The sequence below is a fragment of the Lupinus angustifolius genome, chromosome LG11, assembly GCF_001865875.1.
Source record: "Lupinus angustifolius cultivar Tanjil chromosome LG11, LupAngTanjil_v1.0, whole genome shotgun sequence".
Classification (NCBI taxonomy): Eukaryota; Viridiplantae; Streptophyta; class Magnoliopsida; order Fabales; family Fabaceae; genus Lupinus; species Lupinus angustifolius.
Window position 1 is genome coordinate 22016497 of NC_032019.1, and position 16197 is coordinate 22032693.

Consider the following 16197-nt stretch of genomic DNA (forward strand, 5'->3'; position numbering starts at 1 on the left):
CCAGGACCAAGTCCTCTTGGTCGCCAACAATATGCCCCTCAGAAGCGTGGGCCAGTCCCCCTCTGAAAGCGGTTCAATCTACAAACCTAAGTCAAGACCAAGTCCTCTTGGTCACCAATAATATGCCTCTCATAGGCGTGGGCCAGTCCCCTTCTGGTGGTGGTTCAATCTAAAAATCTAAGCCATGACCAAGTCCTCCTAGTCATTGATAATATGCCCCTAGAGGTGTGAGCCAGTCCTCCTCTGACGGCGGTCCAACCTTCAAATACAAACGCTCATATGACTCGACCATTAAAAACGTTATGCTTCATTTATTAAAGAATTCTGCATAGCTATTACTTAATGATTATTCAACATTCTCATTGAAATCCATTGATGGATATCCGGACAGTCACTACTTACTGAGTTCAAGTTCATTACTTGACTTCCGGATAGTTATCACTTAACGATTATTCAACATTCTCATTCAAATCCATTGATGGATATCCGGACAGTCACTACTTACTGAATTCAAGTTCATTGCTTGACATCCGGATAGTTGTTACTTAGTGATCATTCAACATTCTCATTTAAATTCATTTATGGATATCCGGACAATCGTTACTTCGAAAGAATTAGAACCTACCTGACCAACTTCCACTTCAACATCATTTAGGTTCAAATATAGGTGTTAAAGCCCGGTTGATTATTTAATTGGTTGATTGACTAGTCAGTTACACTATTTCGGTCGATAAAATTTGCAACATAAACAACAAATGAGCAAATCAGGAAAATTCATTAATGAAAGGAAGGCGAATACAAATGCAAGAAAGGAAAAATAACAACCAATGGCTAAGCCTAATCTCCCCCACCACCTCTAGCTGGAACTGGGAGGACAACAACGTCGTCATCCTCATCAACAACGAGCTCGCCCTTGAGGGTAACCCGAGCATTGATTCTTGTCCAAGACCAGTCATCATCAGGGAAAACCAAGCCGACCTGGGAAAAAGCATTATCCCTGCCAGTGTTAGCCGCCCCATCAACTTCATCTTCCAGCCTCAGGTAAGTAGCCTTTAAGTCTACCATCTCCTTCTGCATCCGGACATTTTCAGCCTCTGAGACCTTCAACTTATCCCAGAGCTGAAGCCTCTCATCTTCATCCATCTAAAGGCGGTCATCAAGAGAGGTCGCATCCCTTTGAGCGATGCTCAAATCTACTTTAGCTAACATCGCAACCTCCCGAGCATCCTTTAGTTGAAGGGACACCGTGGAAAGTTGCTTAACAACAGAGAGATTTTGTGCCTCTAAATTCTTCAAGGCTTTGGCGTGCTTCTCTTTTAGCTCATGGAGCTCACCCGAGTGAAGTTCTTGAAGGTTCGCTAAAGCATTTTCACCAACCCAGGTGGCAAGCACCCCATCGCCTTCGAGATATTTGGCGACTAAAGTCACCAAGACCCCCGCCTCTCAGGTCCTTCGCAATAGATCCACCAGGGGGACTCCATCCATGACATCCTTCAATGTCGAGTTGACCAGGCTCCCCTCGGCGACATTGGGAATGTTGTAAGTAGTCTTCAGGTGGTGAGGGTCAGATTTGCCCTTGCCCGAAGAATTACCCAACCCTTGTCTCTTCGAACGAGTATCCTTCACTAAAGCCACTTCATAAGGGGTGGCGGGATTAGCAGTCAGATCAATCGATTGACCAAAAGATGACTCGGGAGCCCAACTGTGATAGGAATTGGCGGGACTACAACAGCTTCCTCCGAGCCATAAAGTTATGATTATTTAATTCCAAATTGTATGATCATATTTCATTTGTTTGGAATTATTGTATGATAGATTTGTTAATCACCAAAGTGGTTGAATCTTTATGTTTATTTAATTCCAAATTGTATTATCATATTTCATTTGCTCATTAATTTGATACTCAGAATGATACAACAATCATTGGTTAATGAGTAAATTGAAGTACATTATTGTAAGACAGTTAAGAATCACTCAAAGGTTGATAGTTTGTATTTATAATCAATGAGCATGTATGTTGGTAGTATAAATGCATCATTAATTATATTTATATATCCAAATATAGTAAATGTTTCTAATATATGTATGTATCAATGTCAAATTATGTGAATTTATTTTAGTATGATTATGTCTAGTATGGTATACTGATGGGTTATCCAAAGGTAGACATTAATATACACTTATGAAGTAGTGTGAATTAATTTAGCATATAACTCAAAGTCTTAATAGTTTTTTTTACTTTTATTGATTGCAGTACCTGTTGTTTTGCATTTGCAATTCTCATCTGTTACAACTTTCAATGAACTTAACTTCTCTGAATGGAGTGAACAAATCCAATTTTACATTGGGGTAATGGACTTAGATTTGTCACTTAGAGAAGATGAGTCAAATGATATTACTAATATAAGCATTGAAGAACATTAAGTCAACACTTCCTAAAACTGAAAGTGCTGAAGAAATGCTAAAGTTTGCAGAAGATCGCTCAAAAACTGCAGACAAGTCTCTTGCTGTGACACTAATGAGTACATTGACCACCATGAAATTTGATGGTTCTCGTACTATGCATGAACATGTCATTGAAATGAAAAACATTGCAGCAAGACTTAAGACATTGGGAATGGATGTGGATGAAAAGTTCCTTCTGAAATTTATACTAAATTCATTATCCTCTAAATATGGTCATTTCAAAATGAACTATAACACCATGAAATATAAATGGAGCGTGCATGAATTGCATAGTATGTTAGTTCAAGAGGAAACCAGAATGAGGAGCCAAGGAAATCATTCCATCAATTATGTTAATCATCATGGAACTAGAAAGAAAGTCAGTAAGAAACCCCTCAGACCAAGTTGATGAGCTCTGCTTGGGCTGTTTGCTAGTTTCTGTATCCGTCCTTTTAAAGACAGCCCGTTTCAAAAGCCTGCTTTGGTCAGCCTAATCCCCCGTGGCCACTGCTGAAAGAAATAAAAAAAAGGTTAAGTAAATGTTATAAACTAAAAGCAAAGGTACATATAGGTGGATACATACCGACTGACTCCTTAAAGACCTTGTCGCCCTGAACAAGCTTATAACAGGGGATTGATCGTCCCTCTTCAATCTAAGACAATATCTCATCTACCGTCCTTTTCTCTTGATCATCTAACTGATCATATGAGAAACCGAATGAATCGACATGCTTTTGATGAATTCCCCCATTCTAGGAGAAGGGAAAAAGCGGGACATTTCCAGGGCCATATGCCCAAGTGTGACGCATCCCCCGAGCCTCGACACAGAAGAAGTCGCCCTTCCAATTCTTCACAAAACCCTCAAAGGGAAGGAATAGAGTCTAACACTTCCAGGATTGGAGAGATGTCCACCGGTGGTGTCCAACCCGCGCCTCGTCCTTATTAGAACTATGTGTCACTCGAAACATCCAGAAAATAACCGAAGGGTGCAAGGTTGTTCCATGATCCTATAGAACAGGTTGAATGCCTTAATGAATGCCCAAGAGTTAGGATGAAGTTGAGAGGGGGCCATCTGGAGGTGTTGTAGTATCTCCATATACCACCCTTCAATAGGGATCTTCACCCCTATCCGCCGGCGGACATGTTCGTACATACAATGGTCATCGGAGCCCACTATAATCTCTGGGATGATAAATGGGATTCCCCTAACTTCTTGATCAACCCACTAGTAATGGTCGTCGGAGCCCACTATACTCTCCGGGATAATAAACTTATCGACGCAATCTGCGAAGTTCCGCCCCATAATAGACCTGTCATCAGAAGAAGTGTCAGCGCTCGAGTTGGACATATTATCTAAGACCATACGCTACTTCTCTAAGAAAGCTGCCCAGTCCACCAAGGTAGTCCCACTACCGGCCTCCCTCCTTCTAAGGTCACGCAACAAGGCCAGTAGGGATAACTATTCGGGTCGGATTCAGGCAATGAACGTGCTCGACATGAGATCGCTATTACCACTTAGAATTATTCCTAAAAATATAAAGGAAAAGGGAATTAGAAGATAGAAGATTCTGGAAGAAAGAACGATGGTCGGATTCAGGCAATGAACGTGCTCGACATGAGACAATTTCTTAGAAAAAGACAAGTGAAGAAGAATGAAGAAAACGATCCTTATTTATAGGAGAGGGATTGGGCCCAAGCCATACCTGAAGCCAAACACTGCATTCGATCGCACCCGTCCGAAAACACTGAAGGATGATCCAACGGTGGCTTAGCAAACGAGGAAGAAAAACCTGAGTCTATCGATCTTCCATGTGTCAGCCTAGAACAGATAGCCATCATGACCTACCCTTGTACCTATATATGCGAGACTACATCATATCAGAATAGCCTGAGTCTACCAGCCTAGTCCATTCTCGACCAACCTGATAGACTGAGGGCAACTGTTCTATCATGGATACATTCGGGTTGTTCCCAATCTTCCTCGGGTATCTAGTTCAATACTCCCCATCTCGTATATAAATGCTTCTGATACGAAATTAATGCCTCTGACCCATCATTTAATGTACCTGACCTCGCCATCAATGCACCGCTAACTCACGTTTAATACCAGCTGGCAATTCAACTGTCATGCTGCCTACACATTCCGCTTACCCCCGACAAATCGACAAAGAGTAGATTTGCAGGACAGGGAAGGACGGCCAGGAGTACCTCTATTGTACCCGTTAGGTGCTGGCCAATGGCCAGACGCCACCTTAACATTTCTCAAACTCTATAAATAGAAGAGATCACACAGAGAGTATAATTAATTCGCATTCCCTCATTTATTGCTACACTTATTGCTATTTGTTCTAACTTCTCTGTTATTTACTTCCTCTATCTCTCTAAAACACACTACTGACTTGATCATTGGGGAACTTTTTCTCTTGGCAGGCCCACATGATACTCCGACCAAGATTTCCAACCTCTTGCATTCTATTGGGCATCCATCACCAACCATTCCCTCCTAATACAAAAGAACATGTCTCATGTTTAATTGGTGGATGAGGATTACATGTCACACTCAACATAAAAAAGAATAGGTCTTATATATAATAGTTAAGAGAGATACAATATATTATATAACATTAATAGATTTATATATATATATATATATATATATATATAACGTGAACAATGTTATATAATATATTGTATCTCTCTTAACTATTATATATAAGACCTATTCTTTTTTATGTTGAGTGTGACATGTAATCCTCATCCACCAATTAAACATGAGACATGTTCTTTTGTATTAGGAGGGAATGGTTGGTGATGGATGCCCAATAGAATGCAAGAGGTTGGAAATCTTGGTCGGAGTATCATGTGGGCCTGCCAAGAGAAAAAGTTCCCCAATGATCAAGTCAGTAGTGTGTTTTAGAGAGATAGAGGAAGTAAATAACAGAGAAGTTAGAACAAATAGCAATAAGTGTAGCAATAAATGAGGGAATGCGAATTAATTATACTCTCTGTGTGATCTCTTCTATTTATAGAGTTTGAGAAATGTTAAGGTGGCGTCTGGCCATTGGCCAGCACCTAACGGGTACAATAGAGGTACTCCTGGCCGTCCTTCCCTGTCCTGCAAATCTACTCTTTGTCGATTTGTCGGGGGTAAGCGGAATGTGTAGGCAGCATGACAGTTGAATTGCCAGCTGGTATTAAACGTGAGTTAGCGGTGCATTGATGGCGAGGTCAGGTACATTAAATGATGGGTCAGAGGCATTAATTTCGTATCAGAAGCATTTATATACGAGATGGGGAGTATTGAACTAGATACCCGAGGAAGATTGGGAACAACCCGAATGTATCCATGATAGAACAGTTGCCCTCAGTCTATCAGGTTGGTCGAGAATGGACTAGGCTGGTAGACTCAGGCTATTCTGATATGATGTAGTCTCGCATATATAGGTACAAGGGTAGGTCATGATGGCTATCTGTTCTAGGCTGACACATGGAAGATCGATAGACTCAGGTTTTTCTTCCTCGTTTGCTAAGCCACCGTTGGATCATCCTTCAGTGTTTTCGGACGGGTGCGATCGAATGCAGTGTTTGGCTTCAGGTATGGCTTGGGCCCAATCCCTCTCCTATAAATAAGGATCGTTTTCTTCATTCTTCTTCACTTGTCTTTTTCTAAGAAATTGTCTCATGTCGAGCACGTTCATTGCCTGAATCCGACCATCGTTCTTTCTTCCAGAATCTTCTATCTTCTAATTCCCTTTTCCTTTATATTTTTAGGAATAATTCTAAGTGGTAATAGCGATCTCATGTCGAGCACGTTCATTGCCTGAATCCGACCCGAATAGTTATCCCTACTGGAACTAGAAAGAAAGTCAGTAAGAAACATGACAAGAAAGGGAATAGACTCTTAAAGATTAATGATTTCTCTTCTCAAATCCATAAGAAGGAATATCATGATAGCAAATTCTTCATGATAGCAAATTCCGTTTATGTAGAAAGAGTGGATATTTCCAAAAGGATTATCCAAAATGCAAAGATTGGTTTGAAAAGAAAGGTAAGCCTAATGCTTATGTATGTTTTGAATCAAACTTAGCAGAAGTTCCTTATAATACTTGGTGGGTCTAGTGGAAGCTGTCGGGTCTTATCTTTTAATCTTTGACACTAGATATTATTTAGATTTATTTGAAACTATTTATGTACCTAACATATCTAGGAATTTGGTTTCTTTATCTAAACTTAATGTTGTTGGATACTCTTTTAAATTTGGTAATGAATGTTTTAGTTTGTATAAATATACTCATTTAATTAGCAATGGTATATTATATGATGGATTGTACAAGTTAAATCTTGATAATATTTTTTCTGAAACACGTTAACCTTGCATCAAAACGTTGGAATTAAGCATGACTTAATTGATGAATGTTCTGCTTACTTGTGGCATAAACGTTTGGGAATTATTTCCAAAGAAAGAATGAAATGATTAATAAAAATTAAATCCTTCTGGACTTAGATTTTATTGATCTGAATATTTGTGTGGATTGTATTAATGGTAAACAAACAAAACACACAAAGAAAGGAGCCATAAGAACCACTAAGCTTCTTGAAATTATACACATAGATATTTGTGGACCTTTTGATGTTAACTCTTTCAATAAGGAAAAATACTTCATTATATTCATTGATGATTATTCATGTTATGGACATATCTATTTATTGTATGATAAATCTCAAGCGTTAAAAGCCTTAGAGATATACATTAATGAAGTTGAAAGACAATTAGATAAAAAAAGTGAAAATTATCATGTCTGATCAAGGTGATGAGTATTATGGAAGATATGATGAAAATGGACAACAACCAAGTCCATTTTATAAATTCTTTGAAAGTCGTGACATATGTGCACAATACACGATGCTAGGTACACCACAACAAAATGGTGTATCAGAAAGGTGTAATAGAACATTGTTGAATATAGTTAGGAGTTTGTTGAGTAATTCATATTTATTCATTTCATTATGAACTTATGCTTTAAAGACTACTATGTATTTATTAAATAGGTTTCTTAGTAAGGCAGTTCCAAAGACTCCTTTTGAACTGTGGACATGAAGGAAACCTAGTTTAAGGCACCTACATGTTTGGGGATGCCCGACGAAAATTAGAATTTATAATCCACAAGAAAAGAAATTGGTTGCAAGAACAATCAGTGGTTATTTCATTGGTTATCCATAAAAATCAAAGGGGTGTAGATTTTATTGTCCAAATCATAATATATGAATTGTTAAAACTGGGAATGTTAGGTTTATTGAGAATGATGAGATTAGTGGGAGTGAAACACCACGTAAAGTGAAAATTCTAGAAGTGAGGGTACAAGTTCCAATTACTTGTGTCCCTAATAATGTTGTTCCTCAAGTTATTGAACCGATTAGTAATGATAGAGAACAACAAAATAATCTTATTACTGAAAATGATGTTGATGAACCTATAGTAGAAGAATCACAAGAGATAGAATTAAGAAGATCTCAAAGAGAAAGACAATTTATTATTGCTGATGATTATGTGGTTTACCTACATGAGTCAGAATGTGACATAGGAATTAAGAATGACCCAGCTACGTTTCATAAGCCATGGATAGTGATATTGCCGATAAATGGTTAAATGTCATGAAAGATGAGCTAAAATCTATGAAACAAAATGAGGTTTGGGACCTGGTTGAGTTACCATAAGATTGCAAAATAGTTGGTTGTAAATTGATTTTCAAAACCAAACGTGATTCTTATGGTAACTTAGAACGTTATAAGGTCAGAGTTGTAGCAAAAGGCTATACTCAGAAAGATGGCATTGACTATAAAGAGACATTTTCATCAGTCTCTAACAAAGACTTACTTAGGATTATCATGGCATTGGTGGCTCATTATGATTTGGAGTTACACCAAATGGATGTGAAAACCGCCTTTCTATATGGGAATTTAACAGAAAAGGTCTATATGGATCAACCAATGGGATTCATAGAGAAAGGAAAAGATCACATGATGTTTAAACTTCAGAAATCAATATATGGACTTAAACAAGCTTCGCGATAATGGTATCTTAAGTTTAATGATACTATTGTATCCTTTGGGTTTAAGGAAAACATTGTTGATCGATATATATACCTAAAGGTTAATGAGAGTAAGTTTATCTTCTTGGTTCTATATGTTGATGACATCTTGCTTGCAACTAATGATCTTCATCTTTTAAATGAGACTAAGATGCTTCACTCGATTTTTTTTAAATGAAATATGTAGGTGAGGCAAGCTATGTGATTGGAATAGAAATATTTTGTGATAGATCACAAGGAAATTTAGGCTTGTCTCAAAAAGTATATATTAACAAAATTTTAGAAAGATTCAGAATGAATAAATGTTCAGTATCTCTCGTTCCAGTTCAGGAAGGAGACAAGTTTATTATCATGAAATGTCCAAACAATGAGTTGGAACGATAGCAAATGGAAGAAATTCCTTATACATCTATAGTTGGGAGTTTAATATATGCTCAGATTTTTACAAGAGCATATATTAGTTTTGTAGTTGGAATGTTAGGAAGATACTAGAATAATCCTGATATAGAACATTAGAAAGCTGCAAATAAAGTTTTGAGATACTTGCAAGGTACAAAGGATAAAATGTTTACTTATAGAAGATAAAATCATCTTGAGGTGGTTGGATATTCGGGTTCAGATTTTTCCGGATATATAGACACAAGAAAGTCTACTTTCGGTTATGTATATTTATTAGCTTGAGGAGTTATCTCATGGAAGAGTATGAAGCAGACTGTCATCGCTGCATCCACTATGGAAGCTGAATTTGTGGCATGCATTGAGGCCACAGTTCATGCTAAATGGCTATGGAACTTTATTTCAGAACCTGGGGTTGTCGACGGTATTGCCAAGCCGCTGAAAATTTATTGTGATAATTCTGCTACAGTCTTATTTTTTATGAACGACAAGCATTTCAAAGGTGCTAAACATATGGAGTGAAATAATTTACCGTTAAAAAAGAAGTTCAGAAACTTAGAGTGTCAATTGAACATATTAGCATTAACCTTATAATTGTAGACCCTTTGGCGAAAGGGTTATCACCCAAAATATTTACTAGTCATATTAAAAATATGGGCATTATCTCTGGGAATGAATATTGAACATTATGTTATTAATAAAATCTCAATATTTGACACTATGAGCTCATTAATATTTAAGTTTATGAGATATTTTATTTTCACACTTATGTACACATGTGAGAATGGTAGTGTTGAAAATAAAATTTTCTTTCTAAATGACATTATTATGTGATTCTCATTAATGTGTCATATTAAGAATAAAGCTAATACAATAGTACATAGAAGGGACTATATGGGATAAATGATGTACAATTGTCATGACTCTTATTAGTTTTTGTTATTAATCATGACATGTAATAAAATGAATATGGAAAATATATTCTGATTATGCACATTATGTTTGATATATATCATATCATGAATTGTATTGTCACATGAATCAAGAGAGAGAATGTAAGAAATGCATCATGTTACATGAATATATATATATATATATATATATATATATCATCCAATAATCTTGAATATTGTTAATGCTATTGTTAGTAATGATTTGAGTTCCTTGCCTAGAACTAATGTTGTGATTAAGCTGATTAAGCCCATGCCAATGGCCCTGCCTACACCAGCATCAGTCTCATCTCTACCAATGCCCATGCTAGTGGCCATGCCCATGCCTGCACCAGTCTCAGCTCTGCCCATGCTAATGGCCCTGCCCACGCCTGCACCAGTCTCAGCGCCCATGCCAATGGCCCTGTCCACGCCAATGACAGTCTCATACACGCATCAGGCAAGAGCCAACAGGGCTCATGCCAGGGCTCAGGCCATTCAAGGCTCCTTCACGCACCAGGGCAGAGTCAGGGCAGCATTGCACATTCAGGGCCCTTTGTCCCTAAGAACCAAGCCTTGGCCTAGGTGGCTCACTCAGACCATGACCCAGGCCAAGCATCAGTTAGGCAGTGCCAAAGATCAGTTGATCAGAAATCTGGGCATAAGCTCAATAGGCTCATTTCTTGTGATCCAAGTTATTGCTTTATTCATGTATTTTGTCATATTTAGCATGTGTTAATTAAGTTAGTTTAGTTAGTTGTTCTGTTATTTCAAGTTGTTAATAGATTCTTCTTCCTATAAAATTAAGAAGAATCAAGTTTGTAAATTCAATCAATCAATTAATGAAAAGAAGTGTTAAAGTTCTTATTTCTTCATCTTCATTTTTTCTCTTCTTCATACAAGAAAAAGTTTCTCTTCTGATCCTTCTTTTCTTAGATGGTATCAGAGCTCTATTAAGAGCTCTGCTGCTACATTCATCATGTCATTCGAGACATCATCTTTTGCCAATGTCACTCACAACAATCCTGCCCAAGATCCAGACTCGCCTTACCATGTGCATCCCTCAGAGAATCCTGCAAGTGCCCTTGTGTCCCCTCTTTTGAATGGTGAGAATTATCACCAATGGGAAAAGGCAATGAGAATGAGTCTCATATCTAAACAGAAGCTTCCCTCTGTTGATGGATCAATAAAGATGCCTACCAAGACAGATCCCATCTATAGAGCATGGGAAAGAGCAAATAACATCGTGATATCATGGATAACCAGATCAGTGACACCTTCAATTGCACAAAGTGTCATATGGATTGACAAGGCTTATGAGATTTGGGATGAACTAAGTGAAAGATTTTCTCAAGGAAATCTTTATAAGATTGCAGAGTTGTAGAGAACCATCACAAACTTCACACAAGGAGACCTTGATGTATCCAACTATTTTACAGAATTGAAGACCCTATGGGATGAACTTGACAACTTTAGGCCCATGCCAAAATGCAGATGCGAAGTACAATGCTATGGAGATGTTCTTTCTAATGTAAGGAATCACAGAATGGAAGACAGGGTAATAGTCTTCCTTATAGGGCTTAATGACTCATATGCAGGGGTTAGATCACAAATTATGATCATGGATCCCCTGCCTAACATGAGTAAGGTGTTTGCCCTCATAATTCAGCAAGAAAGACAAATGTATGGACAAGAATTGGATTCTAAGGCAATGGATATATCAAACAGTTGGAGAAAAGGAAGTTATTCTAGAAGAGGCCAAGGAAAAGCATTTGTATCAACCAACTCTAGAAGAGGGAGCTCAAGTGGTCCAGGAAGAGGATCATGGAACAAAGGCTCCAACAACAACAAATATTGCACACATTGTAAGAAAAATGGCCACACAGTGGAAACATGCTATAAATTGCATGGATTTCCAGCCAACTTTGGAAAGGATGATAGAGTGTTCTCAGTGGTAAGCTCAAGAATGGAGGATCCAACACACACTCTGGACCAACAAACAAATCAAAGTGAACCTGTGTATGGATTGAGCAAGGATCAATATCAAAGATTGATAAGCATGTTAAGCCAGCCTAATGAAGAACCTGGGAAGATATGTCAGAATGATTCAAATAACTTCACTAGTAGTGTACTATCAGCCACATCCACCTGCCTCAAGAACAAAATATCAAGTAATTCTAAAACCATTAACTCCTATATAAATTGGATTCTGGACAGTGGTGCCACAGATCACATAAGTTCCAGCCTAGATAATTTCTCTACATATAGAGAAGTAAAACCTATAAGGGTAAGATTGCCCAATGGAAATCAGGTAATAGCAACCTTTGCTGGGACAGATTGTCTTTTCCCAGAAATGATCATTCACAATGTCTTATATCTGCCCAACTTTGCATATAATTTGATATCTATATCTAAACTCACAACATTATCCAAATGTATGCTATTCTTTGATGCTAACCACTGTGAAATCCAGGAGAAGAAGTCCCAGAGGATGATTGGTTCAGCTAAATCTACCAATGGGCTATATGTCTTGCAAGTTCCTAAACACTTACATCATATAAATCTGTCTACTAATCTTTCTGCATCTATATCTGATTCAAATGTATGGCACTTTAGATTAGGACATGTATCACACAATTGTATGAATAAGATAAAGAATATGTTTCCTTTTGTTGAATTCAGTAAAGATTACATATGTGATGTATGCCATCAAGCCAAACAAAAGAAGTTGCCTTTTCCTTTAAGTTGTACTCACTCATCTCATAGATTAGAGTTAATACATGTTGACATATGGGGACCCTTTCATGTCCCTTCTGTTCAAGGATATAAGTACTTCTTATCCATAATTGATGACTATAGTAGATATACTTGGGTATATCTAATGAGATCTAAGGCAGAAACCTCTAAAACTTTGCAAGAATTTATCTTAATGATAGAGAATCAACTCAATCACAAAGTAAAGATTGTAAGGAGTGACAATGGCCCTGAATTTAACATGAAACCTTTCTATGGTAATAAGGGAATAGTTCATCAAACCACTTGCACCTATACTCCTCAACAGAATGGAATAGTTGAGAGAAAACACCAACACCTTTTGAATGTAGTTAGAGCTCTATTAATACAAAGTGGGTTGCCTAAGGTTTACTGGTCTTTTGCTTTAAAACACTCTGCTTACATAATAAATATTCTCCCTCCTTCTATCATAGAGAACAAAACTCCTCATGAAGCCTTGCTTAAGATCCAGCCTGATATGAACTCATAAAAAGTTTTTGGATGCCTTTGCTATGCTAGTACACATAGCCACTCCAGGGATAAATTTGATCCTAGATCAAGTAAATCCCTCTTCCTAGGTTACAAAGAAGGAGTTAAGGGATATGTGATTCTCAACTTGTCCAATAAAGCCATAGAGATCAGTAGAAATGTGGTGTTTTATGAAAACAATTTCCCTTACATCCCTCAAGAATCAACAAACTCTGATATCAGCAAGGCACCATGTGAACCTAACCCTCTCACCTTTGAGGACATTACTTTTTCCCTACCTAAGGATAAAGGTAATATAGAACATCATGATGAGGAGTTCAGTGACCAAACTAATAGGGAAAATGAAGACCTGAATCTAAGAAGAAGTAACAGAGTCCCTAAGATCCCTACTTACCTCCAAGATTATCATTGTGCCTTATTAAACAGAATCAGTGTTCCTACCACCCTTACTAAGTATCCTCTATCATCTTACTTAAACTATGATAAACTCTCAGCAAAACACAAATCTAGAGTCCTGTCTATAACTACCAACATTGAGCCAAAGACTTATTCCCAAGCCATTAAATTTCCTCAATGGCAGGAAGCCATAAATAAGGAGTTGTGTGCCCTCCAAGAAAATGATACATGGACCATAAGCACCCTACCTAAGGATAAGTCTTCTATAGGATGTAAGTGGGTGTTCAAAATCAAGTATAAAGCTGATGGGAGTATTGAGAGACATAAGGCTAGATTAGTTGCAAAAGGGTACACTCAAACTGAAGGGGTAGATTACCTAGAGACTTTTTCCTCTGTTGCCAAAATATCCATTGTTAGGTTTGTGCTATCTTTGGCTTCCATATATAATTGGCACATTAAACAACTAGATGTTAACAACGCTTTTCTTCATGGAGAGTTGAATGAGCAGGTCTACATGGCCATACCCCCTGGTCTCTCCCATACCCAACCATATGAAGTTTGCAAACTTCAGAAATCCATATATGGTCTTAAGCAGGCCTGCCATCTATCTTGCTTCCAATCCTGTTTTTCATGAAAGAACCAAACATATTGAGATAGATTGCCACACCATAAGAGAGAAATGCAACCAAGGTTTGATTAAACTCCTACTTGTTCCTACTCATTTGCAACTTGCTGATGCCTTAACTAAAGCATTGGGACCTAGTGCTTACAAAGATATTCACATCAAGTTGGGTCTCCTAAGCATATGTGCCTCTTGTCAAAAATGGATACCATAAATCCAGGGGTGACCACTCTCTGTTCATCAAATGGACATCCAAAGACCTAATCACTGCCATATTAGTTTATGTGGATGATATCATCCTGACTGGTAACCACATAGATGAGATCAATGACCTTAAGCAAATCCTAGACAAAACTTTCAAATCCAAAGATTTAGGTGATCTAAAATATTTCCTTGGTTTTGAAATTGCTAAGAGCAAAAATGGTATTTCTATGAACCAGAGAAGGTATGCATTAGAAATCCTATCTGATGCAGGGATGATTGGATGCAAACCATCCTCTACCCATATGATCCGTGGTGCTCATATGCATCAAGACAGCAGTGAACCTTTCAAAGATCCTCATGCTTATAGAAGACTAATTGGAAGACTAATATACTTGACCAACACCAGACCAGACATAACCTTTAGTGTCAATCAACTAGCCCAATTCATGGCTTTCCCTACCAATTTGCACTACACTGCTGCTATGAAAGTTCTTAGTTATGTTAAAGGCTCCCCTGCTCTTGGTTTGTTCTTTCCTACCAATTCTATTGTGCAGTTAAAGGCCTATAGTGATAGTGATTGGGCATCTTGCCCAGACACTAGAAGATCTGTAAGTGGATATTGCATTTACCTAGGGGATTCTTTAATCTCTTGGAAATCAAAGAAGCAAATTACTGTTTCCAGAAGTTCCTGTGAAGCAGAATACAGGGCCCTTGCCTTCACCACTTATGAGATCACTTGGCTTAATTATGTTTTAGAAGATTTGCAATTTAACTACTCTATGCCTACTATTCTTTACTGTGATAATCAATCTGCCATCTATCTTGCTTCCAATCCTGTTTTTCATGAAAGAACTAAACATATTGAGATAGATTGCCACACCATAAGAGAGAAATGCAGCCAAGGTTTGATTAAACTCCTACCTGTTCCTACTCATTTGCAACTTGGCCTTAACTAAAGCATTGGGACCTAGTGCTTACAAAGATATTCACATCAAGTTGGGTCTCCTAAGCATATGTGCCCCAACTTGTGGGGGGTATCAAAATTAAATGCCAATAATGATGATAATAACTTGAATATTTTTAATGCTATTGTTAGTAATGATTTGAGTTCCTTGCCTAAAACTAATGTTGTGATTAAGCTGATTAAGCCCATGCCAATGGCCCTGCCTACACCAGCATCAGTCTCATCTCTGCCAATGCCCATGCTAGTGGCCATGCCCATGCCTGCACCAGTCTCAGCTCTGCCCATGCCAGTGCCCATGCTAATGGCCCTGCCCACGCCTGCACCAGTCTCAGCGCCCATGCCAATGGCCCTGTCCACGCCAATGACAGTCTCATACACGCATCAGGCAAGAGGCAGCAGGGCTCAGGCCATTCAAGGCTCCTTCACGCACCAGGGTAGAGTCAGGGCAGCATTGCACATTAAGGGCCCTTTGTCCCTAAGAAACAAGCCTTGGCCTAGGTGGCTCACTAAGGCCACGACCCAAACCAAGCATCAGTTAGGCAGTGCCAAAGATCAGTTGATCAGAAATCTGGGCATAAGCTCAATAGGCCCATTTCTTGTGAAGCAGAATACAGGGCCCTTGCCTTAACCACTTGTGAGATAACTTGACTTAATTATGTTTTAGAAGATTTGCAATTTAACTACTCTATGCCTACTATTCTTTACTGTGATAATCAATCTGCCATCTATCTTGCTTCCAATCCTGTTTTTCATGAAAGAACCAAACATATTGAGATAGATTGCCACACCATAAGAGAGAAATGCAACCAAGGTTTGATTAAACTCCTACTTGTTCCTACTCATTTGCAACTTGCTGATGCCTTAACTAAAGCATTGGGACCTAGTGCTTAC